The sequence below is a fragment of the Aythya ferina genome (genome assembly GCF_964211825.1).
Source record: "Aythya ferina genome assembly, chromosome: 4".
Lineage (NCBI taxonomy): Eukaryota > Metazoa > Chordata > Aves > Anseriformes > Anatidae > Aythya > Aythya ferina.
The window spans coordinates 58,414,955-58,442,032 of NC_140300.1; the positions used below are offsets into that span (position 1 = coordinate 58,414,955).

The 27,078-nt window shown below is 33.5% G+C and overlaps 2 long non-coding RNA genes across 2 annotated transcripts; both read right to left on the reverse strand.

Moving 5' to 3' along the window:
- Window positions 1-763: 763 nt before the first annotated feature.
- On the reverse strand, window positions 764-26,448 carry LOC311436422. Its single transcript, XR_014692833.1, has 2 exons — window positions 26,398-26,448; window positions 764-1,897 (listed from the first exon to the last, which is right to left on the reverse strand). It is a non-coding gene; the product is annotated as an uncharacterized lncRNA (long non-coding RNA).
- LOC311436421 lies at window positions 7,585-10,990 on the reverse strand. Its single transcript, XR_014692832.1, has 2 exons — window positions 10,894-10,990; window positions 7,585-8,225 (listed from the first exon to the last, which is right to left on the reverse strand). It is a non-coding gene; the product is annotated as an uncharacterized lncRNA (long non-coding RNA).
- Window positions 26,449-27,078: the final 630 nt, after the last annotated feature.

Below are 27,078 nucleotides of genomic sequence, written 5' to 3' on the forward strand. Positions count from 1 at the left end.
TTCCAATATCTGTGGGATCAATTTGTGATAGCCAAGGCCTTAATCCTGTTAAGATTTTGTTTTCATTTAGTATTAAGCATCATGAATTATCTTGCTTAAGTAAAAGTATTTGTACTGTAAACAAGTCACGATAAATACAAATATTCTTCTGTGAATATTTAAAACTGAAATACAGGTATTTTATAGCAGTGGAGTTTTCAAGAAATTGAGTGAAAATCTGCTAGAAAAAAGACTTTTAACCAGATGAGATAAATTCCATATAAGATTGAGTCCTTTAAAATAAATTTGAATATGATGTTTTCAGTATGATGTTGTGTAGTACTTAGAGTATGATCACAGAAGAATAGCATGCTTTTTAAATCCCTGTCACAGTAAGAAGAACGTTCTTTGGTTTTCTCATGGGTGCATATTTTAAAGTTAGAATATATACACTTTGAATAGTTTTTTGTTTTGTTTTGTTTTGTTTTTAATACATTCTTTGTGTAGTGATGACTACTAGGTGAGGACTACGTTTATCAGAATATTTATGAACATATATGTCACTTAAAACTAGACTCTGACTCTTTTTTATTGGTATCTGTCCCATCCTTACAGAAATCAGGTTCTGAAAGTCTAAGTATTCGTTTTCTATTCTCATCTAAGAAAGTAAAGCATTTTCCAAACTACATTATATGTTACTTTCTAAGCTTAAATGCAATAAATCTGAAGTTGCTAGGAAGAGCAAATTCTATGCATAGGCCATATAAAAGGGAGACAGCACCTGTAGCTTTATTACTGGATGTTTATTGAACAGACAGGTAGCAAGGACAAACAAGCAAATATGACGAAAGTGAAAGAATTCTGCTGGTTACTTCAGTTTTTGCTGGGATTGTATAAGAATATACAATTTATACATTTATTGGATGACAACAAATGCTGAAGATAAATGTATTTCTCGCTGGAACATTCATGAAGCTTTTTCACACTTGTTGGAGTTTCCTAAGAAAAGTTAGGAACTGACCAATATTACAGTGTTGTTAATGGTTCAGATTTTTTTCATTGAAGACTCATCTCTAGTTTAATACTAGACTTAATAAGTCTCATAACTCTATGAGACGCAGGGGGTCTCACTGACCAGGTAGAAAGCCTTACCACATGTGCACTGGTATCTTGGTTAAAGGCAATTATACCTACAAGCCAAAGCTGATTTTCATTTGGCAATTTTTTCTTTGGAGTAATTTCCATTCATTGTGTACCATCAAAGAAGTTCAAAATTTTGTCTTGCTCAAGATGCTAATTCTCAGAGGGCTCTTTTGAATATTTCATACAGTGTACTGAAAACATGAAACACTCATCTCAGTAAATTTTCTAGATGCTTCCTTGCTGAGTAAACTATTCTTATCGGGCTTAGGGTCTTTCTTGAAGCCTTGTTCTTCAAAATAGCTGGAGGGATTGTATCTCTTAACAACAGTCTGTTCGAAAACACATACCAAGTGTTTTCTGCAGAGAAATATTTGGTATTCTATTTCTTTCAATACACAGATGAAGAGTAGGACACCCATGCAAGCTTCCTTAGCAGCATGTGCTGTGCATTCAAAAGCAAAACAAAATAAACAATGTTTTATACATCATAGAGAATGAAGTTGTATCTACAATTGACTACAATCACTGTACCACTTCAGAATGCCAATATTATTACTACTCATTGATAGTCCTCAGCAAGAATTATTACTTATTTACCTTCCCACTTGTAAATGATGTACAACATTTTAACATTAATAATATATTGCCTTAATTGCATCCTGCATTGCTGTTTATTACAATAATGTTTCACAAAACTAACTGCAGCTTTCCAGGTCTCTCCATGATGAATATGTTTCTCTCCATAAGAAACATGTTTCTCTCCATAAGAAACAACCTGAAATTTTATAAAACAAAATTGACAGCTTCAATGCTGTGTTTATGCAATGCATTTCCCAGACTACTTTTTGTCTTAGAAGTATGATAGTGTCCATTGGTAGGCAGAAAAGCTCGCACAACTGAAAAAGAGAAATTGCAAATGGCACACTACAAAATTGGTTTTGTTTCGTAGGATGGTAGAAAGAAGTTTTGAGATATGGTTTGATACTGTCTGATATATATATTTTGAAAATTATTAGCATTTTTATCAGCACTTTATTAGCATTTTATCTAGTAGTTTATCAAATAATTGAAAGTAATTGCCCAGTTATTATAGTTATTACTTTTTTACTGTTCTCCTTAAAAAGAAAATAACTTTTCAGATAACTGTCAAACAGGACATCCTTCTCCATTTATACTTGCAATTCCTTGCAATTATACTAATACTAATTATACATCCTGAATATCTATATTGAAAATGGTTGTGCTATTTTGTTATTATATTTACTCCAGATGGAACCATATTCTCAAAAGTGCTTTTCTTTGTTTAATACTTTAAGGAAATTAACACCTATATTTGAACTACAGACAGAAATCACAATATGTGATGATATGAACATAACAACAGGGCAGTTATAAAGTAAGATTATTTAATGTCCTGGGGAAAAAAATGAAGACATAGATTTAGCAATGAATTACTCTTTTGAAATGTGAATATTTGAATATTCTTAGTTTATAAAATAAGAATGAATGTTTTATTGATGACACTTCAAACTGGTAGAGATCACATCCATTTGAATTTGTCTTTAAGCAGCTGTAATGGGATCCAGGATCCCTCCTTGTCTTTAGAATCCATTTAGTGTATTAAGAGAGATTCTGATCCAATTAAGAAATATTATGGTACTGTAGCTCTCAATACAAAGTATATGGTGCTTAGTTTAGTAGAGGGATATATTTTGAAGAAGCTGATCTGTTTAGAAAATCAATTCAAATAGCAGTCTGGGAAAAGCTGAGATTAAATTAAAATCTTTAAGAAGAATTTGGGGAAGATTTAAGAGTGCTTTACTTAAACTGAGCAGTGTGGCTGTTGATAAGCTATATTTTGTATCTTTAATTTTATGCTTTAATGATCATAGAAATTAATAACATTTTAAAAACAGTGAAGAAAAGTTCAACTGTATTTTACAGGAGCAAAATAAAAAAAAATGCATGTAAAATCTCAAATAGACATTTAATCTTTGGTGTAAAAAAATAAAGCTGAAAACTCAGATAATTTAAATACCACATCTAAATATTAATATTGTATTTTCCTTTTTTTTTTTTTTTTTGATAATATAATTAGAAAAGTCTTTACCCCATAAAATCTTTTAGCAGGACCGCTATGTACATCAGTGTACTACTTTACTACTACTACTTATTCATCATACTGCATATTATACTGGCTTTGAGAAAAGAGCCATTTAACTGCAATTAAAAATAAAATACTCAGATCAGACAGCCAAAGACAAGCAGATAAAACTGAAATTAGCAAGAGACACAAACTGCCTTGAAATATGCTGTGGGGTGAACAATAGATGGAGACATGATAGGCAGATGAATAAATAAATAACAGGCCTTAACTGCAACAGCAAAAAATACTAGTTATACCACATTTATTGGAAGTAGAATTGAAAAAATATATGCACGTATAAATACAGACACACATACGTGGTTCATTAATAACTACTTGTTGCACATTTTCATAAATTATGTATTAATAACCAATATAAATAATGTGGTTATATTGCATGTTAATAATAATGTAGGAGTGGTATTTCATTTATGAAACTGCACAGAGGTCTCAGGGAAGCAAAAATCCTGAATCCTAGCATATTTGTCCTCAATTACTTATCTCACAGAGTACAATCCAAAACTAATAACCAGATGAATGGAGAACATCTCGTTTGTTCTGATCAGTTTTCTGGTATTGACATTTGTAGATTTTCTATTGCAGTAACTGCGATAGAAAGTAACTGCCTGGGAGATGTATTTTTACAAAATATCCAGTTTCACATTAGCCTGTTTCTGTCTTTAAGCGCAAAGATGAACATACACGTATCAAATGCTTGATATCATTTCATGAAATTATTTGTGAGTTAGTGGGCGTTTGTGTTTTCTCAAATGTCAATAATTCATCATTTCAGTAAAATTCAGCGAGCATCATCTCCCAAACCAGCCCTGGGTCTCATTGCTACATACTCCTTACATTCTCCAGTTTGATGTCTAAACAGAAGATGGCTAAGACCAGAAGAAATATATAATTTTTAAATTAAAGTAAATAATGGTTGTGGTTTAAAATATATATATATATATAAAAGAAACTCTGAGCTATTAGCTGTAAACTGATAAAGCTGAAAATATGTTTATTGAGTTTATTGATTTTTTTTTTGTTGTTCTTTAGGAAGAGAAAAGAAGGCTCCATGGACTCCTTATAGCAGACACAATAGTGGTCCTACAGGAAAGCTAGGGAGGGACTCTTCATCAAGGAATGTAGTGATAGGACAAGGAGTAACAGCTCGAAATTAGACAAGGGTAGATTTAGATTAGATATAAGGAAGAAATTCTTTACTGTGAGGGTGGTGAGGCACTGGAACAGGTTGCCCAGAGAAGCTGTGGTTACTGCATCCCTGGAAGTGTTCAAGGCCAGGTTGGATGGGGCTTTGAGCAACCTTATTTACCTGACTTAGTGGCAGGTGTGCATGCCCATGGCATGATGATCTTTAAAGTTGCTTCCAACCCAAACCATTCAATGATTCTATGATTCCTTGGGGAAAACGAAACAAAACAAACAAACAAACAAACAAAACACTTAATAGAGTCTGTTTTCAGATAATATGGTCTTTTTTTTTTTTTTTTTTTTTTTTGGAACAAATGGTTGTATAATACAAAGACTGATATTACTATTATATATAAGAGAATCAAAATTTTATGATGTCTGACAAAGACTGTTAGTATAAATATTTTTAAATGATTTGTCTTCGTTATTATGCTTCAATATGTAAAGAATCTGAAGGTAAACATAGAAAAGTTTTATTGAAACTGTAAAATGCTAAGTGATTGGCAAGGAAATTGCCAGCAATGTTTCAGACGAGGAAAGATACCAGAAAGTATGTGTAACAGAACTGTTGAGATGGATATTTTTCTATTTTTATTTTCATTTCTATTATTTCTATTATCATTGTAGAGGGTTTGTTGTTTTTGTTGTTTTGTTTTGTTTTCATTTGGTCCACCCATGTATGCTGTCATTCTGGCAATAGTAACTGTGTTTCTTTGATAGAATGCCATTTCCATTTTTAATTTTGTCTTAAAGTTCCCCAGTAGCGAGTGATCATTTCAATGTCATCATAGAATTTCCGTTGCCAAATGTTTCATTAACTTAGCTATAGACAAACAGCAATAAACGTATATTTAATTAAGCTAATGATGGACTTACTTCCTTTTAACAAGGGAAACAAAAGGATTTGTTTATAAAGTTTAATGGGATAATAAACACAGTGCATTAACAATGCATGAAAGCCAAGCAGAGGATACATAACTTGTAACAGTACATTAATACTTTTGGTTTTGCTTATACCTACTACAGCAAATTGAAATATTTCACCTATAAAATTATATCCCAACTGTATATGCAGTCTGTTTGTTAAGGCATGAAATTTGATTATGCTTACTTTTTTAGAGACACATGTGGCTAGCTATCATGATATAAACAGTTTTTCACAGTACTTAACTCAGAATTTGACCTTCCAAAGAAAATGTGAGCAGATGTTCTGTCCAGTGGGTAAGTTAATATTCTATTTTTTTTTTTTTTTTTTAATTTACTGATCATTTAATTCTAGCACACTGCTATTTTTATTTTTTTTGAGAGCTTTATGTGTGTCTGGTTTTTGTTTGTTTTTGTATTGAAGAATGGAAAAAGAAAAGTCCAACTATTTGTTGCTATGTATCATCCTAAAACACAAGATTCATGTGTAAAGAAAAAAGAGTAATTGTTTGTGTTTTCCCTTCTTTCTTTCTTTTTCTTTCTTTCTTTCTTTCTTTCTTTCTTTCTTTCTTTCTTTCTTTCTTTCTTTCTTTCTTTCTTTCTTTTTCTTTCTTCCTTTCTTCCTTTCTTCCTTTCTTCCTTTCTTCCTTTCTTCCTTTCTTCCTTTCTTCCTTTCTTCCTTTCTTCCTTTCTTTCTTTTTCTTTCTCTCTCTCTCTTTCTCTCTTTCTTTCTTTCTCTCTTTCTCTTTCTTTCTTTTCCCTCCTTCCTTCCTTCCTTCCTTCCTTCCTTCCTTCCTTCCTTCCTTCCTTCCTTCCTTCCTTCCTTCCTTCCTTCCTTCCTTCCTTCCTTCCATTTATTTGCTTTGTATTCTTGGTTTTGGTTTGCCCTTTTTTTTGTTTGTTTGTTTGTTTGTTTGTTTTTGTTTGTTTTTCTGTTTTGTTTTGTTGGGTTTTTTCCTCCTTGGGGCCAGCGTGTGTGTGTGTGTAAGGGGGGCACAAAAGAACAAAAGAAAGACTTAGCACTATTGTCAAAAAGGTCAAAAATGGTGTTCCAGAAATAGAAATTGAATAAAATCCCAGAGGTGGATTAAGGTCAAGACACAGATTATCTCATGTTTTAATTTGGGGGAATTCAAAATTTTGATTGATGGTTGTACATACATATATTTCTATAAAAAATGTTCAAAATGCCAAATTGTGCTCTTTTCTTGGTTTTGATTTGCCTTTTTTTTTTTTTTTTCTTTTTTTTCCTTGGGCTAACACTGTTATATCTACTGGATATCACAGTCTGTCTGAGCAGCTCTTGTATGAAAGCCTGCTTTCTCCAGTGGGTTTTCAGAGAATGAATGAATTTTTCAAAACAGAGGAAAAGAGAGTATTTTATGAGCTTAATGCAGAAAAGCAGACAAGCAGACTACAGGGCTGCTTTCAGTAGGGAAATCAGATACAGAGTATTGTATTTGCTCTTTGACTTGTTTCAAAAAAAAAAAAAAAAAAAAAAAGTAGGTAAAAATGATAAATTGCTTTTGTTTTTGTAGTTGTAAAAGACACTGTTCAACACTGTACCTTATCTATATCTAACTAATACACAGATTTTTGTGGACTACCTGAACTAGAATGAGATACAAAGGAATCAAGAAACATGACTCCACCACCAAGCCTACCATACTCTGTGTTATGAGGCAGCTGCCCCTATTTTTCATAGTTTCATAATTTTTATGTTAAAGCCATAGCTGGTATTTTCACTGTCACCATCAAGCTTATCCATTTATTTTTATTCTATCTGTCACTTTTAACTTTCTATGTATGTATCTTCTTCCCCTTTCTGCTTTCCTACCAAGGATTTTGTGCAGTTTGGCAAGTACTTTCTTTTGCCAAGTAGCTCCATGTGCTTTCCCAGCCAGCTGGTTCTCTCTCTGGAGCTGTAGTGATCATCATTCATGATTAAAACAACGTGAAGACCTCCACTATGGAAATGTCACTGAGCAAACCTTACAGGTAGAAAATGTTTTTTAATTAGCTTGCATTTTAAATGCAGGTTGCATTATTCTGCATGCCAAAATGGCTCAGTTATGGATAATTATTTTAATGTAGTGACAATAGATTCATACAGGGGCTATTGAGGAAAGAGTATTGGAGAAATGCCAGCTGTTATGAAATGAACAAACACATTAGTCATTTAGAGCTTCTACTCACTAAACAAAGTTATTTTATTTGTCAACATTTATAATACTACATTAATGCCGTACTAGCACTATTTTGCCCCCTGGAGTTATATTTGTACTTCATGTAAACTAACCAAGTCAGTCTATAGCAGTCCATATTCACACGATAATACATTGAAATGAATGGATATTTTACAGTCAGCTTCAATGTGGCAGCAATTTTATCTGAGATGTCTTTTCCAAGGTCGCACAAGAAATACATCTTTGTGCTAAAAATAGAATCCGGATGTCAGCTGAATATAATCAGCAGAAATATTTCTGTAGACACTGCTCCTATTATCAAAGCCCTGGGTGAGTGTTTGGTATCCCTCACTCACATTTTCAGTTCAAACCTTCCTTTCCCCATTGTGACCCCAAGACTTTTTTATGGCACTAGTCAAGTGATCTACATTCCCCAAATCTGTCGGAGTCTCTTGCGTGTCATCAGATAACAGATGTGCGGAATAGCCCTGTGCATCTAACCCAGCTGAGCATGCTCCAGGAGCAGGGCTAACGTTCATGGCAAAGCTCTGATGAAGCTGAGCATGTTGACTGCTTGCAGAGTGTGTTCACTGACTGTATATCACCATCAAACACAAAACCATTCTAATCTGAAAATAAAACTGAGTGAAAAATACAAAATATGAGTAGCCATCACTGGAAATCACTGAAAACTACTTGTAACAAGATGCAAGGGATTTGCAGTTCACATTAGAGTTAATATCACTTCTGTGGCTAAAAAATCCAGGCACTAATGCTCCTTACGCTAAACCATTTTCCTGTTCTCAGTACCATTCTAATAAAATCCAAATGAAGGGATTTAAATGGAAGCCATCCACATGTCAATGATATGCTGTTGTTGGTTATCCCGAGATGTGCAGTATCAACAACTGGGCAGCAGTACTGAGTGTATGGACAAAACCAAAAAATGTTTTTTTCAGTGCTTAACCACAGAGAAAATAGGGCTTCCTCGCTTGCATGACACATATTGAACTATAAGGTTGCCAAAATAACTTGTTGTGTGGAAGCCCTGTGGTACCAGGAGATAAAAACACTGAACTAATTGTATTAGGCCTCCAGGCCTTGTGGCATTTTGTATGCAAATACGTTTGGGCTTACATGTGTATTAAGTCAAATCAATGAAATTATCACTGTAGAATGAATTGAAATGGTAGACCATTCCCTTTAATTTGAAAAGGATTTGCAATTCAGCAGTTCCATAAAAAGCTAATTGAAATGTACTTATGTGGCTGAAAAGCAGTGATAAATTTATGAAATTAACACAATTATTTTTAGCTGTCAAAATACTTAAAATCATAAGTTGTAGACAGATAATTTACCAGCTAATATGATTAAAAATGCATGACTTAATTCAAGAGATGTGTCCAATAGAAATATGAAAAGATGAGAGTACAGAATAATGATATATCAATTTAAATGTGCCATTGAACAAAGTATGTAAGCATAGATGCAGGTCTAAGCATGACTATCCCAGTAACTTCTCAATACAAATTCTTTGCAAATTTTTTAGCAAGATCTCTAGCAAGGCTTGATAAACTGCTGGATAAGTTCAACAAAGTTCTCACTGAATGACTGAGCATAATTTCAACTATGGCGTTCTCTCGGTGAGAAAAGATTTGCTATTTTAATGGATACTTTTCACCTCATGTAAAGCCCATCTAAAGTATATAAATATAATTATAATTAATTTATTGGCTAAATAATTTATTGGTCATAACAAAAAGCAGAGTTTGTTTGTTTGTTTGTTTGTTTCTGTTTTATAGAGTAGATTAGTTTGATATTCACACACATGGGAGGCTAAAAATCAAACTGTTGTTGATGCTGTCGTTAGTAATGTAAAGCTTATGAAGTCTGGATTTTTTTCAGTGACCTCTTTCCAATTTTTATTCTTTCCGATTCCCCATCCTTCTCTTTAATCCTTTTTTTTTTTTTTTTTTTTTTTTTTTCCCACCTTTATCAGTTCTTTTTTACAGGCATTGCTTATACAGACATTTTCTGCTGCATAAATGTATATAAGCATTAAATTTTCATGTGATGTTCCAAAGGACAAACAAAAAAGATTGGGGAAAAAGACTGAGGATTTTTTTCTTCACATAATTTTCTATAATGATGGTTGCAGTAATAGGGAAATTTCAAACTAGTGACTACAATATATACCACCTGAGAACAATATTTTTTGATATAAAATTATATTTCTGTTGGATTTTTCAGGTGCATGTAGGGTACTGAAAGAAGGGTAACAGTTCTGCACTTGTAATTCAATATTTTTTCCACGCTAAGGGCAGTGACTATTCCCTAAACTCAAAGACTATCTACTCCCTATTGTTCCATTTATTAAATTAGTCTTTTATTTTGTAATAAAAGCATCTAATATAGTTCTCTGTTTTAGTAGCACCATTTTGCTTTTTACTTACTTCATCATACAGAAAATATTTAATTTCTTGATTTTGGTAAGAAAATTTGTCCCAAGTCACAACAAGAGAAAGACTGTCATTTAACTTTTCCTGAATAACATCTGAGATTTAAATGTTCAACTTTTTTGGAAGCATGAAGTTTGTTCTTCTGTTCTTCATTTCATAACCATTCATTAACAAACTTGAGAATAAGTATCCAGAAGTATCTAGAACATCAGATTGTGACTAAAATTAATGCAATTCTATAAATGCATAACTATTTCTCCATGCACTAGAAATGTCAATGTCCCCCCATAACTTTTGTTTTGTAGTCTAACCTGATGAAAAGCAGGATGAGCATAAAGATTACTCAAACACAGCAGTGAGACACAGTTACATACTTTATTTAGAGTTTTCTTCAGAGAAAATGAAGTGCCAAGAAAAGGAAGATGAAAATAACATTGTTTTACTTTTCCTTTAATTTACTGAAAGCAGTCTGGATGTTTAAGGTCAGTTATCTATAATTATATTCCTTTCAAGACTTTCAGGACTATTTTGCTTCCTAGTGCTTATGTAAAGGAAAAGGAAGAACTATATAAACTTGGACTTTCAATTTCCACTGAAGAACACTCTTAAACTATGGGTAGGAAACCCATCTCCCAGATCCAGAGTTGAATTTCATATCCAGGTGCCCACCCTTAATGCCAGATCAAATTTAAAAAAAAAAAAAAAAAAAAAGTTAATCTTCAGAATTTATGTTTGAAATCCAGAATTTAAAAAATGTTTAGCAAATCTTCACTAATAAATATTAATCCAAAAGAACTAGAGCCAAGCAAAAGGGCATATATTTGGAACAAAGAATGCTAATTAAACCTACCAGACAGTAGAGAAGTGATTCAGAAAAGCAATTAGCAGGTCATCCTGAATAATCATCTCTACATTACTTTTGAGTGCAATGTTGCAGTGAAATGGCCTGGTGAAATTTTTGGATATATAAAAGAAGAAATATTAATTAGAAATATAATAGTTACCCTGTCTCAACAGACAGCATACAAAGGGAAAGGGAAAGGGAAAAAGAGAGGAGAGGAGAGGAGGAGGGAGGGGAGGGGAGAAAGAGGAAAGGAAAGGAAAGGAAAGGAAAGGAAAGGAAAGGAAAGGAAAGGAAAGGAAAGGAAAGGAAAGGAAAGGAAAGGAAAGGAAAGGAAAGGAAAGGAAAGGAAAGGAAAGGAAAGGAAAGGAAAGGAAAGGAAAGGAAAGGAAAGGAAAGGAAAGGAAAGGAAAGGAAAGGAAAGGAAAGGAAAGGAAAGGAAAGGAAAGGAAAAAGGGAGACAAGGAGATCTCAGCAGAAAGCTATGTTTAAAATGCAGTGGTAGTCAAAGCAAACAGAATGATAGCATGATTAAAGAATGGTTTCATGATAATTGCAGAAGAATTACCATGCCATTTTATAAATAGATTGTAAATCTTCTCTTCACCCACAGTGAAGATTTCAGCCTGGCCCCTAGTTGCAAACATCACTTCTCATTTCAATAGGGAAAAGATTCCATTCAGTGAGGCCTCTGAATAGTCCTCCAGAAGAGAGTCCTCCCTTCCTTTCATGGCAGTAGTGCATCCATATTGTTGTAGAATAAACCCCAAGAATGCACCAGACTTGGGGAACATGAATGGAAACATATAGGAATATGACCAGGATTTTTCTACAGTATTATGCTGTCTTTTTACAGTCCTAATATTCAATAAATTATGCAAATTTTGTTCCTTTTGAATTATTTTTACAGAACTGGGCATAAGGACCAGTAGTATCTTGCTGAAATTAGGTTAGTGATAGCATATGTTCCTACAGAATTGCTTTCCTCTGTTTGATTTATATGTCATTTCTTATCTAAAACAATGTTCCTGCATTTAAAATCTGTTCTCTTTAACACATGCTATTGCCCTATATCTATAGAAAAAGCTTATGACCTGCTAGAATTTATTTGGTTTGACTTTACATTTTGGGGTGAATCTGAGGAAATCAAAATAAAAGCAATGACCTTTCTTCTTTCCCTACTGCAGGATGATAAACACTTTGAAGCATATGTTACAGAACAGATGCAAAAAAAGTAGCTTAAATAAATTGTGCTAGCATCCGGTGTACTATAATCATCTGAAACTGTCACATTAATGGTTTCAGTTTATCCTGCAAAAGCAAAATGTGATAAAAATAGCCAGAACAAGCAAGTGCTTACTGAACAGCAATTCAGTGTATGGAAATGATTGTTCAAATACTTCTCTTACACAGCATATGTTACTATTGGTACTAAAATAGATAGTAAAATACCAAAGCCTGACTGGAAAATGATTCCATAATTCCTTTAACATAATGCTTGTTCCTTAAAGGCTGCAGTACTTTGTGCAATCAGTACCAGCACAGATTGACTGCCAGAATAATTTAAATACCAATATCCCCAAACCTCCCAAAATTTATATGTATGTTAAAGTCATAGAATGCTTAAAGAAATCACTAGACTTACAACTGATTGCTGTCAGATTCGGATATTTTATTTCTGATGAATCTTTTTTGATTTTATGCATTGTTCTGCTTGGATTACAAACGTGAAATGAAATAAATTCGGTCTTACTTTGAATAAAGTTAATTTAAAGTGGATCAACATCACTGTGAGGAGAGCAACCAAAAGAAATAATGCAGTCCTGGTCTATATTTCTTCCTTGTCTCCAGAATTATTACTGATCTCTACCTTCAGAATAGATTGAGGAATGTTATAAAGATAATTTACTATCCAAGGGGACAATAAATAAAAAGAACAATTTACTGCTCATCACACACCTCCAATTTTAGAAAGATAAAATGAAGAGGAAAAAAAAAAAAAAGACATTGGCTGTGTTACTAACTATATGTCTCATTAGAAGGTCAGCATTTTACCAACTGCAACTGTATGATTCATCACTCTTCTCTTCAACTACCACCCACTGCTTTGGCCTTCCTTAACTTTATCTGTTGCAAGAGATGGTTATGTAAAGACAGCTGGATGTGTACATATTTCTTCTAAAGAAAGTTAAGAAATAAATTAGTTCATATCTGCAGTGTGTGCTAATATCATCATAAATGCTCGCTCTGTATTTCTACTTCTTTTTTCAGTGCTACAGAAAATGCATTGGTAAGATTACTACCCCCATTCTTTTCTCCACAGCTGACTAATAGCTGTGAGTATTTGGAAAAAAAAAAAAAAAAAAAAAAAAAAAAAAAAAAAAAAAAAAGAAAGTACTGAAACTGCATATTTTGATGTAAGTTAGGTTGTGATATTTTGATTTTATATGGGAAAACTAGTTCCTAATAGAACAAAATAAAACAAATGTAAAAATACAATTGTTTAAAATGTTGGTATGATGACACATATTATATCATTATCTTGTAAGAAACACAAAGATTTAAAAAAAAAAAAAAAAGCAACAAAGAAGGTGGAGTCAGGTCAGAACATTGCACCATTTGCAAAAGAAATGTCATGGAGTAGAAGTTCATATATCCATCTCCAGCTGATCTGTTATAATGAATTCAAATAACAATAGTTCCAAAGACTGCATTATCACATTACCCACTTCTACTTCTACTTGTTCAAACATTATGAGGGGAAAGTAGTACCTGCTACTATTTACGAAGCAGCAAATGAAAGGGCAAAACGTTCCTATTTCCTGTGGAACTGACTGACCCTTGTTCTCCAAGAGAACAGTTTGCCGTTAATAGCAAAAATAAACAACAGATGGCCAGGAGGGATTTTTTTTTTTTTTTTCCTTTTAATGGTTTTTACTTCGAAATCTGTAGCTTAAAGTAGGTCATTGTTAGTTGCGGATAGAGACTACAATAGTTCTTAACAGTTTAGATTAATTGGTGAGAAAGACCACCAGCCTGCCAGGATTACTTGGTTGCCTGAGGAAAAATAAATTTTTAAGGAAAATATTGGCATTTGAGGTTTTTTGTTTGTTTGTTTTGTTTTTTTTTAAGAACTGAAGAACTGTCATCCTTTGCATTCTGTATATTTTGCTTTCTGATAAGTTGAGCATAAATTCAAGATTTTTGCGTGTTTCTTTTTCATTGGTTTGTTTGTTTGTTTGCTTGCTTGTATCTAAGCTCTAGGATGGATATGTAACAAGCATCCAATATCAAAACATAGGAAATTAGTACAACCTACTATCATAACTTCCATCTCTTGGCTGGATGTTTTAATATATTTCTTGCTTACATTTTGGAGTTTGCATATTTGAGAGAAAATGTGTTTTCTTTCAGCAGATAAAAGTAAGGCAGTAAGATATTTTGAGCAGAGTTGGGAGGCATGAATTTATAACTGCAGCAAAATATTGTGAAAATAAATTGTATTGCATTGTGCAGCATTCAGGATAGCTTCAAATTCTTTGTGTGTGCATGTACTGGGAGGCAATCAAAATCTGCAGAATGTTTTTCAGCATCTAATTTCATATTTCAAACCTACTAAAGGTTTCTGATGCAGACAGAGAAATAAGAGAAAATTTCACTGCTTCAGCTATCTCCTTCTCAAACTTTTTAGTAACTTCTTTTTTTGGGTTACTGAAAGCTAAAATAAGTAGAGCTTCTGACTCTAGGAAGAAAACATAGTTCCCCAGAACCTAGGTGTTTAACTTCATAAGGTCCTTATGTCACAACTGAACATTTCTCTTGGACTTAGAAGGTGCAAAGTTCAGAGAGAAGAGAAATGAAAACAGAGTAATAATAAACATGGGAAAGAAAGGTGCAACTCATGCCTTCTCTCTATTGGGAACTCTTCTAGTAATTCTCAATACAACAAATAAAGGATCCAATACAGAACACCCAAAAAAGGATAGTCCAGCTGGAAATTGAAAACACTGTAAGAGGTGGTTTGGGGTACAGAAATCAGGAAGATTCAGGAAGGAATCTAAAAAAAAAAAATCTGAAAAGAAGAAAGGAAAGGGAGGATCCAAGCAGCCTGATCCATATTATACATAGTCTTCCAGCTGGTGGATAAAAGCATAGTGCTGTGGACAGACAATGAGATGAAACATCAAAATTGGAAAGGATATAGAGAAAGATAAAGGAAAACTAAATTGATGGAGAAAAATCTTTCAATCAGGTTTTCCAGCCAAGGGAAATGATTCACAGCATGAGTATTTTAATTTGATACCACTTCTTAATCAATACACAGAAATAAATAATTAAGAAGGATTTCCTTAGAAGCAACAAGGAAAACGCAAACCTGAAAACAGAACAAAAGAAAAAAACAAGGAGGCACAGTCAAAGCTTAGTCAAAAAGGACCTTTAAACCTCAGTGAACATGGGAATATACCATAAATGAATCAGAAGACTAGTGTGCAGGTATTAAAAAAATAAATAAATCCATCTTTGTAACAACTTGCAGATACCAACTGCAAAACATTTGGCTGTCTATTCATTCTGATTAGGGAACTGCAGATTTAGACAGTTTTCCTCTATTTGAATTTGTTTTTTCAGCAGACAGTCATGGAGTCAACGTCAAAAATCTTTGATGATCACAAAGGAACAAAGGATATCTCTACTGAAAAAAATTACTTTTTACTCAGGAGCAATATCTCACACTTAAGCATTTTTTAATTCTTTACCCTTAGTGTTAGTGGGTTAGAAAAAGCAGAGGTGAAAGGATAAGTAGTGATATATTAATTCTATTTCTCATGTCTAAGAAAAAAAAAAAGACACTGAAGACCAATATACACTAGCATATGTAGTTAAAATAAAAGCTTGTCCAAGTCTTATGTAAACTACACTGGAATGCTTAAAACCAAAGATAAATGGGGATGAAAGACAGGGAGAAGGCATAATACAAAAACCAACACATTCATTAATCTGTTAAAATGTGTTCTCCTATATAATGTTTACAGGGATTCAATAATTCCCATGACTCAAAATTAATAGTGGTTTTAAAAATTCTGATGGCAAGTCATATTTAATTGTTCTGAGTATGCCTAAACACATATATATGCCTAGATTTTCTTTTCCTCCTTAAAAATAAACAACATGCTATTCTAAGTGAATACAGTGAAGCAAAATATAGCAAAAAATATTTCTAAGAAGGATGTTGATTAAAATTTATATGAGTCATAAAATTTGTGGGATGAATCACATAACTGAAAGACCATATAAATATGTACAGACTTAAATGGAAGAGGTCAAAAAGCAGGGAGCAGTGGCAGTGGGTGGCAAATAGTGTTTTTCAACATGCTTTATATGGGAAGAGTTCTACAGTTCATCAAAAAAGGGGTGGTAGTGGGCTTATTTCCTAAAGGATGGTGTTGTTTTTTTTTTCGATTTTGATATACCTCATTTTGTACATTCAACATTTCCTTGACAGGAATCTAATCACTTAATAAATAAATAAATAAATAAATAAATAAATATCAGAACGAATGAATGAGAACTTCAAAACTTTAATAAATGCTTTTGAGTAACACTCTTTTAAGTCAAAAATACCAGGGATGGTACATGTTATTGAAGTATACCTCATTAGTGTTTAACATAATGATTCATCAAAATTATGATTGTATCAAAGGAAAGTCTTCTTTTTATTTTATTTAAGAAGTTACATGAACTAAATAAATAATTATCATAAATGATAGAATGTCCTCAGTTCTAGAATCAGGCATACAAAACAGCACAATTTAAAATCTGTGAAGAACTATTTTCCTTCAAATAGTTTTTTCAACAATTACTACTATAATAAATAAAGCTTGTTGATCAACGTTATAAAATGAACTTATTAGTGTAAAGCTGAGCTGAAATGTATAAGGTAAGAAAAAAAAGAAGGAAAAAAAAAAGAATGTTTAGCTGAGAAAAGAGATATGATTCAGAGACTGTGGGTTGCCTATGTGTTTAGTTAATTATCTACCCACATATGAAGTTTTTGCCTTGATTGAAACAGAATGAGAGGAAAATACTGCAACTATTTTTATTTTCTTACCATATACCAATTACAGTGAAGAAAGAAGAGTTAACTGTATTGACTTTTATTTGCTACTTCCCTAGAGTAATTGAAAGATGAAAAATTTAAAATGAACTTCAATCAAGAAAGCACACTAACTATATCTGTATTATATACTTCATGTCATAAACCAACCAACTAGGTGCCAAAATGTCTGTTGTTAATTAATGTCATGGGTAAATGAGCAGCCACTATACAAAATAATGATTGTTACTCTCTTATGGTAATAGCTTTGCTCTTCTTTCAGAATCAAGTTTCTGAATATTATTTTCTGAAAGGTATTTAGGAGCATTGTTTTCGAGGTTGTTGTTCTGAAATAAAATAGGGAATTGAGTATCTGGATGTTTTTGAAGTGCAGAACCCAAGAATCCTTAAAAAGGTAACTAATGTAACCAAAGTGTCAGTCATACGAACACCTAGGTTGCTATGGCAATACCCAGATTGAATTATTATACAGTACATCAATTTTAAACTCTTGAGAAGAGAACCAGGAATAAAAAGTTCCTCTTTCCACATGCTCATTTCTATGGGAAAAAATCATACAAGCAGACCAAAAGGGAATGGCACAACACCTTTGACCAGTTGTGATCTGGATGGTTGGAAAATGAAGACCTCTGGTGGCATTTACCGAGTTTAGGTACAATCTGTTTTCCAGATGGTGCCATATTTCAAAAGTACTTACGATTACACTATTTGAGGCTACATAATTTCAACACAAGATAATATTTTTTTGCTGAGAACTGTTTCCACTAAAACCTATTAGTGACACTCCCACCAAAATGCCTGCAATTTGGTAAACTAAATTTTGGAGGGCTTTACAGAGATATATAGACACTTAAAGAGATGAGCTTTGAGAGGTTTTGACATAGCACCTAAACACACCATTTCACTGCAATGTATATAGGGGGTGATGTCTTTCCAATAGAGCGGTAGGACACCGTCAGAAATTAAATATTTAACTATAAGAACAAAGACAGAAACTCATGTGACAAAAGTTACCTGACAGTAAACATTCTCTCAGTACTTATTTTAGATTCTAGACTTTTATAAGCAATAGAGCTTTGTCTCTGGAGAAGTTGAGCTAGGCTCCTGCTTAACTTCTTTTGATGAGACACGCTGGGAAACTTATCTAAACTCCATCCTAATCACTAATAATCTTGATTTAGTAGACTTTTCAAACTTAATTCATATTTTGTTGTTGTCACTGTTACATTAAATTTTCCCAAAATCTTGATCACTTTAAGAAGTGATTCAAAATCAGAGTCAAAATTGAGAGTGCACTCAAATCAGATTTCAAATAGGAATGTTTTTAATAGGAATATTTAAGCCTTCAGTTTAAAACTATTTTAAGAAATGTCAATGCATTCAGTTATTCTCTAGTAAAACTAAATTAGATTGTTAACGTTTATTGCTATTTTCCCCTATTACTTAAAAAGACCTAAAAAAAAAAAAAAAAAACCAAAAAAAAACCACCAAACAACCACACATATAAGGCATTAAATTGAGACTAGAGTCATACTAACATCTTATTACCTATATTTTTCCCAACTCTTCAAACCTTCTCGGTTACTTGCTTTTGCTTTTGTGTATTTTTGTGTATTTGTTTGAGGATATGCCTTGCAGAATAACCAGATTGAACTTGAGTGTATACAGAAAGTATGTACTCAGCATTTTATTATGTATAAGTAGCTAACTTCTGTACTATTAAAACACCCACAAATTTAGTCTGTGACCCAAAGAATTCCTGTTACAGTTCTTCTGTTACTACATACTCAAAGTCTAATCTGTTTAACTCATCATTTTCCAGGCCAGTTCCAGTGTTTGAGGGCTGTAAACACCTGCTTTTGGATTGGTTCAAGCCAGCTTGATTACAATAAGAAACAAAAGTGATATTTTCAGCAGGTCTTTCCTTATGTAATCAAAACCTGAGTTGTTCCAGGAAAAGCTGTGAAAGATGTATGCATTTACATCACATTCTCTACTGTTACTGGCCCTTGCTAGAGCTGAGGGGATTTCAGAAGACAAGGAAACTTGAGAAATGACAGTGTGAATCACTGATATCTGAGCCTTAAGCTCTTCATATTGAACTCTGCTACCAGTAGCAGCCACAAAAATCTAGCTGTTTGATCAAAGTCCCCAACATAACTGAATATCTGAGAGGAAATGGGAAGGAGTGCAGTCTATAACTGCAAGCTGTAATAATGTTTCCAGGAGAAAATATGTTGGAAGGATAAGTAGAGATCTAGCCATCCTTACAGAATGGCTTATAAACAAAAAGAAATATTTAATTCCTGGGAAACATAAAGGCCTGCAGAGTTCATAGAAGGCAGAGTCTGCCCCTTTCCTTTCTCCTTCTCCATCTCTCATGTGTTAAGTATTAAGTTTTATAGACATGGAAATAGAACCAAGGTAGGTAACGCTGCTTTCTCTTTGAAAATTTTCATAGGGAGTATGAGAGGTTCCATTTATCCTGTCCACTTGGCTGGGTAACCTATTTGAAAGCCATAAAAGTACACAGATACATGTTGATTCAGGCTTGTGTTTTTCCTCTTTTGTTGCCCAGAGGGTTCCACAAGCAGAGGTGCAGAGGGATGCTGAGAGATCAGCCACACAGAGGAATGTTTCTGTGCCACCTCTACTCAGTATGGATGAATTGTCAGCATACTCCCCCCCCCCCCACCTCCCTGATCCCCCAGTGCCTCACCCCCCTACCCCAGGTTTACTGTGGTACTATGAAGAGCTTTCTTGATTGGATACAAAAAATATTACCTTCTGACTACGGTCAAAAGCAATGATTCTGCTTTGGTCCTAGAAAGACAGCACACTTCTCTGCCCAGATTAATTAGGTGTGCCAAAAGGCTTATACTGTTGTGCTCTTTTTAGCTTCCACACTAAATTTGACTGTAGTGTATTGCATAGGAATTTGAAGTTCCACAGCCCTTGAAGCTGTTATAGTAGTGTCTTTTCTGCTTCCCTTTTCTAAAAAGAACTGAACTGTGTAAAAACAGATTTTGAAAAAAATCCCAACTTCCTAAAGAATATTATTTTATTCAACAGTTTATTCAACAACTATTTTGATCTATACTGGGAATTTCTAAGTTTCATATGGTATTCCAAGCATAGGATGCCCCACTCCCCAAATTTAGGGTTTATTATTATTATTATATTTTACTTACAATGGTGAAAAAAAAAAAATGTGTTTTTTTTTCTCTAAGGAGTACTGCACTCTGATCTATTTTTACATGACTATACTGTGTTTTAATGTGTTGTTTATGCATTGTGTGTAAAGTAATGATAGTGAATAGAATTCATGTAAGTAATCTTTATTAGTTGTAAATTTTGTTACTATTACTACATCTTCAAGGATGATTAGCATAGTGTTCACTAATGCAGATAATAATATACTGAACATCTTTCACTGCTCTCAATTCATTACAGAGTTCTGAAACCTCTGATTTTTCAAGTAAGAAAAAAGAGCCTATTACTTTACTGTTCAGGAAAAGTATAGAGAAATAAATCATTTAACTAAAAAAATACAACTAAGCAGATAATACATATTTTTTATTTATTCATTTATTTATTTTTATTTTTAGAAGGAAATAGAAGTAATAGAAGGAAAGAAAAAAGAAAGAAAGAAAAGGTCATCCACTAAATATACAATGTAACTCGAGTTAGGTGTGTTTTCAGTCAAAACTGTTCTCTCCTTGAGAATGGAGCTCTGTGGAGAACTATAGTATGGCCAGACACTGAGGCGAAGCACTGCTTTTGCTATGAAACCAGAAGCTGTGTTCTCTTTTTAGCTTTATTTCCAATTTATTTTTGTTGTTGCTACATTTATTACTAAACACAATGTTTATTTAACTTTTCAATTGATTTGTACTCCTTCTTGTAACTGTCCACTGAGATGTTCTATTTATAGAAAGTGTTTATTGCATTTGTTCAGCTATCAATACCAGGAATAAATGCAGCTGCATCATTGAAACATTGCAACTGTGAAACACAAAGTTGTTCTGCATCACATGATATGGCACCATGATCCTAATGGCACTAAGTCCACCTAAGGAAACTATAGTTCCATACAATGTTAATAATTTGTGCCTAGTATTATATCTCAGAGGGATTTGATTGCATGAAACAAATAAAGACTTTTCTGCCTTTGCATTACTGGTTTTATTCTTTTCCAAGCTGGAGGAGGTTTCATCTGTTCCCATGGAGAATGAACGTACCTGTTAGGTTAATTCACTCCACAAAATCACCAGCTTCTTAATCTGTTACTTATTTATAACTTGATTTGTCATAAAATGCCTATATGTAAGATAATATTCAAACACATTGTTTCTCTGGCTGTCACCTCAGGCAATGGAAAGGCTCAAAGGATAGCTTCTAAAATCTGCAGATCAGGAGGCTCAAAGCATCAGTCTACAAAGACCTTGGAAAGCACTAGAGGTTAGCTCAATTTAAGTCCTCATCTTGGAAAAATAACTGTACTACATTATTGGCAATGTGTGTACTGTAGCCATAGCAGCAAACTAAAGTGTTCTATAGGGATGCCAAACGTTGGCCTGATTCAGCCAGGCTCAGCTGCTGACAGCAATTCAGGTACCACAGAAGAGAAATTAGTTATCCTATAAGTTATCTGTATAACTTAACACAGATAAATCCTTCCTATAACACTGTTTTCAAAGCCTACTTTAGTAAAATCTTTGTTGTTCAGTTAAAGTTAACCTCAGGAATTTTATAATTATTACTAAGAAATGATAATTATATAAAAAAAATAAAAACATTGCTCTACCTTTCTGCAAATTTTCTTATTGCTGGCAAATATTACTAGTGTTTTATTAGAAGAAAACTGACATTGTACAAGATTTTAGCAGTAGTTTTATTCCAATTATAATTCTCTTAAAGAGAACTTTCTACTTTTCTATCCATAATTACTTAGGAAAATACTCTGACAGTCTGACTTGTAGAAGTCTGACTGCTAGAAAACAAGCATTGCAGAAAGAGAGAACAGATATTATTTTTTTAATGTTTGCGTTTGTGGGTCCTGTAGAAATGCGTAATTGCAGAAATACACTCTGAAAGACATTTCCATGCAGAATTAGCTGGACTGCATAAGCAAATGAAATGCTGTAAATAATCAAACATAGCAGCTTCTTATTCAAAAATTAGCTCATGGAAATAACACTACACAATTTTTTTTTTTCCTCTTTAGGCTCTTTGCCAGATTCATTTAAATTTTTCATTAGTGAGAATTTATGGCCAGTGTTATTACTTAAGTTAATTCATACTTATTTGAGATATCAAGGACGAAAAAAGAGAAAGAAACAACAACAGCAACAACAACAAAACTTAAAACAGTAACTCTGTGAAACTGCCACATTATATTAAGCTTTGTGTTTCATCTATAGATTTGTTCAGGTTCAGTATGATCCGGAAATTCTAATCCACAGGAGAAAGTTAGGTGAATTATAGTTTCTGCCAGTAAAACACATTGAATGGAACAACTATTGTGTTTTTGTATTATGGCCTTTCAGCTAGGGAAATCTAACCTGAAAAAATAATAGTACTCTAGAATATAAGCAGAGAATTAGTACTCTTTGATTGTCTAAGAGAAGGTACCAAACAAACACAAATTCTCTGTTTCTGCTTACCTAAATTATGTTTTTCTTTCAAAGTTAAAATCCCACCTAAATATAGAAGACAGAGATATCCCCACCCTCACCACCTTACCTTGAGTTTAGGAATTTTATATGAATGCCCCTTTTTTAAACCTAGCAACTAACCATCTGCATATATGTCACTCAGGAGGAAATTAATTCACAAAAAATGTAATATAAACATTCTCAAACCTGGGAGTGGATACCTACTATTTTGTCTGACATGTAATTTGCTTTTCTGATTATAAGATTATCTTGCATATGTGGTCTGTTGTTCAGCACTACATAATTCTCCTTCTCATTTACTATCTCTTCCTTTTTCTCTGTGAAAGTTTAAATCTTATCGCAAATTGTTCCTGCCTTACCCCATTGAACCATATTTTATGGATAGGGCAAGATTTGGCCTATAATGTCAACTGGCACATAAAGCAAATGTGATGTCATTTGTAGATTTATCTCAAAGATTTGTAGGCATATTTTCAAATTGCTACTGGCATAGATTTCTAATTTGCCTGCTATTAAGGCAGCTGCTAGTCAACTTTAAATAAATGATTAAGACTTTATGATTATTAAAACCATGGTCAATATGAAGCATTTTCCCTTTTAAAGGGAAAGAGAAGAAGCAACAGAAAATAAAGCAACAGGAATTTATCATATGTCCATGTCTAAATACCATTAGTATGCTCTTTTTATTTTCCCCACAACATCACACAATATTTTAACTCAAGTTTTAGCTTCATTATTCATTTAGCTTTTAGGTTTTAGTTACTTTAAAACAAAGGTTATTAAAATCTCTTAATAAGGTACTTTTCTTTCCTGATATGGTTATGTATTATTGTTATATTTGTAGCAAGAGTGTCCAAAATACAGTCTTGGGTGAAGCCACATTCTCACAGAGATTATACAAACACATGGGATGATACAATTCTTGTCCTTTAAGACTGACAATCTGGATATTAAAGTAAATTATAGTCAATTTTATTGTATGCATTTTATTACCATCCTGACAAAACAAACAAACAAACAACAACAACAAAACACAAAATAAATCAGTTTCTTTAACTTCCAGCTTTTCTAATCACAGAATTAACAGTGAGTGTAGGTCATTTTAACTGGAGTCAAGGTAATATCTTTTCCAGGACAGAATTTAGTTTCTTCTTGTGTTATCACAGTTTACCAATAGCCCTAGTTGCATGAGAAAATCATTGTTCTTTCTGCATAGTGTAAGTTCACAGCATGTGAAAAATGCCAGTTCTGAAAAACCCTTTGATTTATTAATTCACTGATAATTTTATTATAATGGCTTGTCTAAGTAATATATGATATAAAATGTAGCTTCCCTTTTCCTAACAAAGTTAATTTTGACAAACAAGACAAATACATACATTTTCAGAATATTAAACTTTAATTTATGTGTTTTAATTTGTTAAGTAACTTATCTTATTTCACGATAAATTCAAATGTACCCATGGAAAAGGGTATTTTTTCAGCAAATTCATTATACATTTCCTTGGTGGGGGGTTTGTAATTTACCTGCAAACTTTTGCTACTGGCAGAATCCCTCCTAACATATATTCTTGGCTTGTATGTAATTCTCATTTACATTTTTATAGTAGAAAACATTAATTTTCTTAAAGTTTCATTTTTACAGTCAAAATATAGAAGTGAAAGACATTAAAATAATTTTAAAAGAAATTACTGAGAAACCAGAAATATGTCTGAATAGATTATTGAAATGTTACATTAAAGAGTCTTATTATAAACAGAGTATTGATAAACAGCAGAGTAATCAGTTCAGCTCACGTGTCATTGAACAGCAGATTGGGGAGGGGGAAATCAGTAGTTTTAACTAAGAACATCACAATTGAAAAGGCTGTACAGAGAAGGCTTGACACACAGAAAATACAGTGCCTCTGCTTCTGAGAACAGACTTCCTGCTCTTGCATGTAGTGACTTCTTTAATGAGTCACTCCATAAGCAGCAGATGGTATGAAGAGTGTAAACACATGAAGATAGATTCCCATGAAACTAAGATAGAAGGTCAAGGATCCCACTAGAGTAATGCAAAGGCTAAAACAGAGCTAAAAGAGAGCTAGCCATTGCCTCAGCTAGTGTAAGCCAGTGTAATTGCTGATAAAAATCAAGTCATCCTGATTTACACACTCTGGGGATGTGACCTAACTTGTGCTCTCTGAGTGTCAGCTATATCTCTCCATTTTCTTTTTGGTTATTCTAGCTATCATCAGTTATGTTTTAGTAATTAAGTAGCATAAGGTGTGCGTTATGTTCTGCAAAGAAATGCTCTGTGAAACTGGAACAATTCCCCAGGGTCGAGTATGAAAATGAAAGAGCTAAGGACATGAAAATTGTAGGGATCATAACGGTCAGCAAAAATAAGAGGGCCTTATTAAATAAGAGAGCCTTACAAGATTTTTTGTCCCCCAAAATAGGGATCTGTCAACATCTCAATAACTGAACAGTGACTTTAAGATACCTGAGGTAGCTGTAAATTACTCTGCTTTTGTACAAATGGCAGTTTAGCCATGAAGTTTATGGCAAACTAATTTAACCTGCAAAGATTACAGAGTTGCTGGTATATTATTTTTATGCAGAAATAGTTAGCACTGAGCCAAAATTTTAAAGAAAAACACTGCTGATGGTCATTCCATACATCAGGAGTACCATGGAGGATGATCAAACAAGACAAAAAAAAGAGACAGAGGGATACGGTAGTTTAGCAGAGAGCTGAAGTAGTCGAGAAATACTCATATGATAGTCTGTTTGAACCATTTATACACTTTCTTACTTCTTTTTCTATTTGTTCAACAATATTTTCCTCAGTAGTTGATCAGCTGTGTTCAGTTCAGTGTTATGATGTCTTCCAGATAGCCAAATATATAAAACACCACTATGTCCAATCAACTCTGGAGAGGAAAGCAAAAGAGAAGAGATGGAGAAAATATGGATTCAGGCTCATACAGAGCATGAAGTTGTACTAAATCATGGACAGGGCCCAGGAGCTTTAAGGCACTGTGGAAAGTTAGAGCCAGCCAGCAAAAATATCTGAACAGGGGAAAAATCTGGTTAAAGGAACAGGAGAGGAAAATGTTGATGTAATAAAGTAAAGTTGAGTAGTAGATTATAGCAATGAGACCTGCATTATTAAAGTAAAATCAATTTTGTTATCTAATCTTAATAAATTAATAAATAAATAAATAAATAAACAAAACAAAACATAAAAACCTCACTTGGATGGTGTTCCTATCCCTTTCACTCTTTCTCCTTGTTGGTTTATCTCCAGTGAGCTGATGTCTTTCTCATGCTTTCGATGGCCTGAATTGTTCTGCAGGGTAGGACATGCTTTTCTGCTACCACTGCTTGTAATCTAACTAGTACAGCCAGCCTGGCAACACCAGCAGAGAAAAAGGTCAGTACACTTTCAAGACTAAAACTCAGCCTCATCTGCAGTTTGGGGCTGTTGTGGTTTAACCAGGCAGGCAGCTGAGCACATTACAGCCATTCACTCACTCTCCTTTTCCCCCAGGTGGCATGTAGGAGAGAAATGAAAATAAATAAATAAATAAATAAATAAATAAATAATAGTTGTGGCTTGAGATAAAGACAGTTTAATAGGACAGAAAGGGAAGGGAAAATAAAAATAATTTTTTTTAATTATAATAAACAGAAGAATATACAAAGCAAGTGATACACAATGTAATTACTCACCACCTACTGACAGAGACCCAGACAGACCATGAGCAGCAGCGCACACACCCCACCCACCCTGGCCAACCCTCCCAGCTTTATAGTTCAGCGTTACCCCATATGGTTTGGGGAATCCCTCTGTTCTGTTTTGGCCAACTTCTCTGTCTGTTTCCCCTCCCAGCTCCTTGTGCACCCCAACTTCCTTGCTGGCAGGGCAGATTAAGAAGCTGCAAAGTGAAAGCACTGTTCAGCAACAACTAAAACATGTGTTATCAGCGTTATTCTCATCAAAAGTCCAAAACACATCACCATACCATCTAATGGGAAGAAAATTAAATCTGTCCCAGCTGTAACCAGGACAGGGCTTGAAATAACATTTTAATGCATGACAGTGTTTTGCATTTATAGGAAAATGGAATGCTCATGTGTTAAGAGAAAAATCAAGCAGCAGTAGTCCAAAAATCTCTCTCCCTAGGACCCCTTCTTGCAATTTAGGAATGAAAGAAATGGGACAGCAATGGAACTGTGTGAAAAAATTCATTTACAAAAATTTCATAACTTACTGAGGGCACAACAAAGTGAATCAACATCGAACTGCTCTGTTAAAAAAAAAAAATCGAAGTAAAATTTGAGTCATGTACTTCAGTGTAGCAGGCTACACTTCACTAGATCTGGGCAGTACTGTTTCATAGGATGAATACA